Raw genomic sequence first — 6756 nt, forward strand, 5'->3', positions numbered from 1 at the left:
TTCCATATGAGAGAATCTTTGTCGGCAGAGCGATAAAAGCCATGGGCACGCAGCGAGAATAAAACATCATTCCATTGAACCTCCAAGTCATCCCGGAGCTGTAAATCATTTGCTGTCTTCCAAATGGGAATGGCTCCCTCCCATTTACGAATGGCGCTGGCCCAAAAGAAAATACCTCTGTTGTGTAGCGATTTTAGCAATTGTGGATATATTTGAATTTTCCCAGCCCCTCCAGCAAGTTCATCGCATCCAATCATGATCTTTGCTCCTGTCTGGAATTTCCAAATAAGGTTTTGCCTGAAAAATGGTTCCAATTTCCTGAAGCCCCTCCAAATAGTGGATCCAAGTGGGGTCCCAATATGATTTGCCCTGATCCAGAATGACATGTCCCTGTTGTCCATGTATTTGGCGCGAATGGCCGAGCTCCACAACGAGTCACCCATAATTGCTTTCCACATAGATTTGCAAAGAAGTGCCTTCCTAAAATGTGATAAATCTAATATGCCCCATCCTCCCATATGTTTTGGGCGCGCCAACGCAGATAGTTTGGATAGGTGGAATTTGAATTGGTCTTTTTTACATCCCCATATAAAGTTGGCAATCATCCTGTTCATGTTGTTTATTATAGCAGATGGGATATAGAACAGGTGCGCCCAATAGACCATTGTTTGAACAAGAACCGTTTGAGTCAGAATCATGCGGCCTCCTTTTGTTAGACATGTATACTCCCATGCTGCAATTTTCTTATAAAATCGATCTGCTATCCAAGACCAGTCCGCCACCCAATATCCAACTGATTTCAGATTAAATCCCAAGTATTTGAGCCCATTCTGGAGAGGAATAGCTTTGATGTTGAATAACTGAGAAAGGAAAGTAATTAGATTCCCATTTATGTCTTGAACATGAAAGGATGATTTCCCTTCGTTAACATTCATGCCAGTGGCGCATTGGAATCTTCCCAAGATCTCATGAAGGCAAATCCAGGATGCTCTGCACAGAATTGCAGTGATAAGAATGTCATCAACGAAAAAATTATGGGATATGAATATCCCTCTACATAAAGGAAGGGGTCGACAGAAATTTTGTTGAATCGCCCTCTTGATATGGAGGCTGAGAGAGTCCATTACAAGTATGAATAGCAGTGGAGACAAGGAGCATCCTTGCCTAAGCCCCCTGGCTGCTTTAAAAAAAGGCGTGGGTAATCCGTTGATCAAGACTGCATAATTTACCTCCTCCACACACGCCATGATCCACCTGGAACATCTGTTATCAAGTCCGATCCTGGCAAGGAGACATCGAATAAAGCCCCAGTCCACACTGTCATACGCCTTTTTTAGATCAATTTTTAATATAGCAGCATCCAATTTCCTGTAATGTATAGAATGTAGGGATTCTTGAGTGAGGGCCACCGCGTCTAAGATGTTCCTGTCCTTGAGAAAACCATGTTGTTCAGGAGTCAGATGCAGAGATAAAACATTCCTCATTCGTATTGCTATGATTTTGGAGATTGTCTTATACAAGACGTTGCATAAAGAAATAGGACGGTAATCTGAGAAGGATGCAGAGAGGGTCTTCTTAGGGATCAGAGCGATATAAGTGGAGGTAATTCGATGACTGATATTACCGTTTAATCTTGATTCCTTGACCATATTTAGAATGTCATTCTTAAACAAATCAAAAAAGTGGATAAAGAAGTCAATAGACCAGCCGTCCGACCCCGGGCATTTGTCTTTCTGAAAGGATTTCATCGTTGTCATTAATTCATCCTCAGTGACCTCAGAGAAAAGGGTAGCGTTTTGTTTTTCATCAAACATAGTAGGGTACAGCTCTATGCCCCATAGGATATCTTCTATGTCACTACCAATCTCTCTGTTGTAGGCCTTTTTGAAGAAATTAACAGCTTCACGGGATATATCCTCTTGGGAGAAAACAGATTTACCAGTTTCATCCTTAATCTCCCAAATCGTGTTCACTTGCCTCCGCCTATTTGCAAATCTGTGAAAAAACTTGGTGTTTTTGTCACCTTCCCTAAGCCATATGGCTCGACTCTTGAGTCGCCATGTGGATTCTTCCTCTGCTAGAATCCTTTGCTTCATTTTTTCAAGATCCCATATTTGTTTCCTCGTATGTGAGGATATAGAAGCGTTTTTGAAGTATGTAGATAAGAATTGCAATTCTTTATCTATATCTTTCAGCTTTCTTCTATTATAATTTAAATCTAAATATATAAATTTAAAAATATTATATTTATTTATATATTTAAAAATTAAATATTGAATTTATTTGCTGGAAGTTAGGGCCATGAGAAGTGCAGAGACACACAGCGGAAGTACCATATGGTTATCAGCCATGTCCAAGTGCGAAGGCGGAGAGATCTGAGCTGTAGAGTAGAGAAAGCACAGGCATTGTCCACGTGTCTCGGAACTTCGTCCTCGGAGATTTCGAGGGGATCCCCAAAGGAAAACTCCTGGGATTTTATTCCCGAGGTGACTTACGAGGAGGGTGACTTAGGAGGCAAGGTTTGTTGGTCAGCGGTTGGAGAAATAACGCTGGGAAAATCCAAAACGCTTATAACATGGAAAATTGATTTTTTCTGTGCAGAATCCCAGACGAGATCCCCTGGCCGGCGTGGTGGGTGAAGTGGCCTGGGAGCCACGTGGTATTTGAAGAGTGGGACAAGTGTTAGCTAATTTTGAGGGTTTGAGGGACCAAGTGGTCTGAAAGTGAGTGACACATGGCATATTTGGATTGGAGCCATGTGGAAGGTGATATCACTCCAACCGAAAGGGGTTGGTGATGTCACTTTAACTAAATATTCTTGACTTTTTTAAACTCCCACTTTAAATAAGTATGCGATATTTATAGTGAGTACAATTTTTTTTTTATTTTTTTAATTGGTAGGTAAGCACGTCTTAACAGTTCACCCATTCACCGTCAATCCAAAGCCTCGTGGGCATATAACTTACTTTTACTTAGATTAATCTTTATGCTCAATTATTTTTTCATGACAAATTATTTTAATTTTATAATTTTTTTTACATAAAATATAATAAAATTCTATTTTATTTATAATTTTTTTCGTTGTGTTTTATTTGAAAAAAACTAATTACAAGAGTGTGAACTTATTTTTATTACAAATAATAATTAAAAAAAAAATGATGAAATACATGTTAGTTACTAACACAATAAATTTTTTTCTTACTAGATGTTGCACTTCTAAATGATAAGTCACCAGTTCAATTCCCTACTTTATTTTAATGTTACTCTTAAACATAATCATAATATAATCCCACCAATATCAAATTTACCGAAAAATCAAATAAAAAAAATATTATCCCGCAACTTTTGAACCAGACTACTCCATGTTTCCTACTAGTTTATATTATCCTGCAACTTTTGAACGAGACTACTCCATGTTTCCTACTAGTTTTAGGAAGCTGCCAACCAGCGTTATTTTCCACATGCTTACACCAACTTGTCTTTACAAGTCTCCCTTGTATCTTGTTTTGGAACACCTGCTACTACATGATTTCTTCTCATCCTTCGATATAGTTGATAGTTGCAGACTTCTGGAAGCGACTTGAAGTCAGAGGTACTATTTATTCACATGAATATTATTTCCGCAATAATACCTCTGTATCTTTGCTTTCGCCCTATGCGGACCATTAAGTTTTGCAGTAAAATGCTTATTAAAGAACGTTCATTCAATATTAAGAGGTTAGAAAAATAGGATTTTTTATCATTTCGAAAAGTTCATTTTTTACGAGAACTTAATTTAAATAAACCTGGTTTAAATCTGGGAAACACATTGAGCTAACCAGCCACTCAAATTGTGATCTATTTCAGTATAAATGGAAATATATAAAATAAATTTATTAATGCAATATTTTATATATATATATATTATTTTAGCTAAAATTATAATCTTGGAAAAAATTAGGGATAAGTTTACCGAGGTCTAGGAATTGCTCGAAGGGCCATTTTTGGTGGGAATCCAGAGAAAAAATTTCAACAAATCTTGCAGAAGGAGTGTTTAAATCGTGTTTTTGAAGGTGGAAATGGATTCAGCACCATCAAAAACTTCTAGGTACTTAGAAACTTCTGGGCACCCAAAATCTTGAAGTTTAACAAAAAAATAGAGGCTAAAAAGCAGTCTGGTTAAACTAAGACAAAAAAATAGAGGCTAAAATTTATTATAAACTTAAAAATAATCATAAATTAATAAATATATTTTGATTTTAGATTAGGGGTATTTTTATTTAAGATATTTATGTTCATATTATTTTAAAAATGGATTTCAAATTTGAAGTTGGAATTAGAAAAGAAGGTGGAGCAAATTCAAAATTATTTTATAATTTATAATGATCAATTTGAGAGCAATACACCATATCATATTTTTCTTTGTAAAATCAAGTTTTTTCCCCATTGAAAACATGGTTATGACTAGGTATTAAATGTCCAACAACAAGACAAGTGACACCAAAGACATGAGGCTCCTAATTACTTCAAAATCCAAGGCTATGACAAAGTATTTAATGTACAAAAAGAAGATTAGAAGATAAAAGGCTTCTTAAGATTGCTTTAAAATACAATAAAAATCACTAGCAACTCAAGTATAATTGGCATAAAAATGTAAGGAAGATGCCACTCTGTAAAATAATAGTATTATTAAAAATATTATTATGTTTAAATTTAACAGAACTTATAATGCTAGAGAAAATTAGAGGATGAAGAAAATTATGAAATTACAATGAGGTGATCAATTCTAAATTAGAAAGTCAAAGATTTATTTTTCTCTTTAGTCACTACTACACACAAAGGGGGTTTTAAGACAATTTTTGGGTAAATTGTCTTAACTTGAGACATAAAAAAAAACTTTTGTATTGCCTTAAATATTGTCTTTAAGCGGGTGTCTCAAATTATTGTCTTAAACAATTGCCTCTATAAAGACGATATATAACACAAGAATTATTGTCTCTTATGAGACAATTTTTCATAAATTGTCTTAACTTGAGACAAAAAAAACTTTTGTATTGTCTTAAATATTGTCTTTAAGTGAGTGTCTCAAATTATTGTCTTAAACAATTGTCTCTATAAAGACTATATATAACATAAGCATTATCGTCTCTTACGAGACAATTTCATTTTTTGTTTATACAGAGACAATAGTTGGGATTAAAGACATATTGTCTTTATAGAGACAATATATCTTTAATCCTAGTTATTGTCTCTCTAAAGACAATGAAAAACTATATTTAAATACAATACAATATCACTTTTGTCTCTTTAGAGACAACATAACATAATGAATCTAGAAAAACATATCTCCATTGAAATTAACCAATATAAAAAAGTATTTAATTAAAAAACTACAATATCATTGATAAATTCATGTTAGGGCACAGTGGAATCGAACCACCAACCCCCTGCTTAGTAAGGCATATGTTCTTCCATTGAGCTAGCACCCTTTAAAAAATTATGTGAGTTATGTCAGTGCTTGAAATTGCATATATAGGCATTGATTTGAAAAAAAAAAATATCAACACATAATGGCATGATCGTTGTAAAATCTATAATCATGCAGCCCTTATTGATTGGTAGATTTAATGACATATGGCCCTAAGCAGATGTAATGTCTCTGATACAAGTAAATTGGACCCAAGTTGTCATTTTCAGTTTTTCTTCTAGAAGGTTTTAGATCATATAGTTCAAAAATATGATTTATAGAACATATCTGGAACTTTGAAGGATGGCTCCTAGTTTTGCGAAAAGTATCGTCTCTTTTTAAAACTTTGGTTTCTAGACTTTGACCCTAAAAATACACCTATCCCTGTCATGCTTGTATTCATGAAACTCCCTAATCTCCCCAAATATTTGTGAAAGCCAAAAGAAGAATTTATTGACAACAGTGGGTAACCCATCGAACAAATCCATTCTCTCAAACAAAGTTGGATGAGATCTGTTCCTAGTTGTTTGAAAAAAAGAGTGAATTATCATGTTGATATCTTGTTCTATTATCCACTACATGAATAACTGGGTGGATATCTAGATTTACTATGATTTAACAATCATGAAAATTTCCTTTTCTAGCCAAAATAGATACACAAAAGTCACAAAATATAAGATTGTCTATAACATGTCATTTATTTGATGATGATTTATAAATTGGACATATAGTTTAATTTTTTTTTAATAAATAATCAAGGTAACCTCTCCACTATTGATTTATTCAAAGAAAGCATTTGCAAGGAAGAAACATAGTAGAACATGAAAACTCTTCAAGCAAGTTGAAGTATTATAGATAAATAAGCATTAAAAACTTTACATCCAACCAGATAGCAAAGACATAAAATTGCCGAGTATTAACGCAGTAAATTAAGCATAGATTAAATGTACCTCAACGATACCCTTCACACACTAAACCACATTCTTTAAAATCACAATATGAGAGTCATCTGGATGCAAAGAATGTAGCTCTTGCTTCACAGTCTCAATACCTGTATTATGCTCCATTGACAACTGCATGGTAGAAATTTCTCTTATAGTCCCAAAACAACACGGGAATCTCCAAATTGGAAACATAAAGTATCCCTCTACAAAGCACCCCTATTAAACAACAAGACCCCACTACTGCAAGCTGTGGATTTGTAGGCCATGCCTCTGTAACAAGAAAAATTTCTCTTGTAGTCCCAAAACAACACAGGAATCTCCTAGGTTGGCAACATAAATTATCCCACCACAAAGCACCCCTATTAA

Source organism: Pinus tabuliformis, chromosome 4_1, assembly GCF_031772625.1.
Source record: "Pinus tabuliformis cultivar Carrire ecotype Pingquan chromosome 4_1, CPIR1, whole genome shotgun sequence".
Lineage (NCBI taxonomy): Eukaryota > Viridiplantae > Streptophyta > Pinopsida > Pinales > Pinaceae > Pinus > Pinus tabuliformis.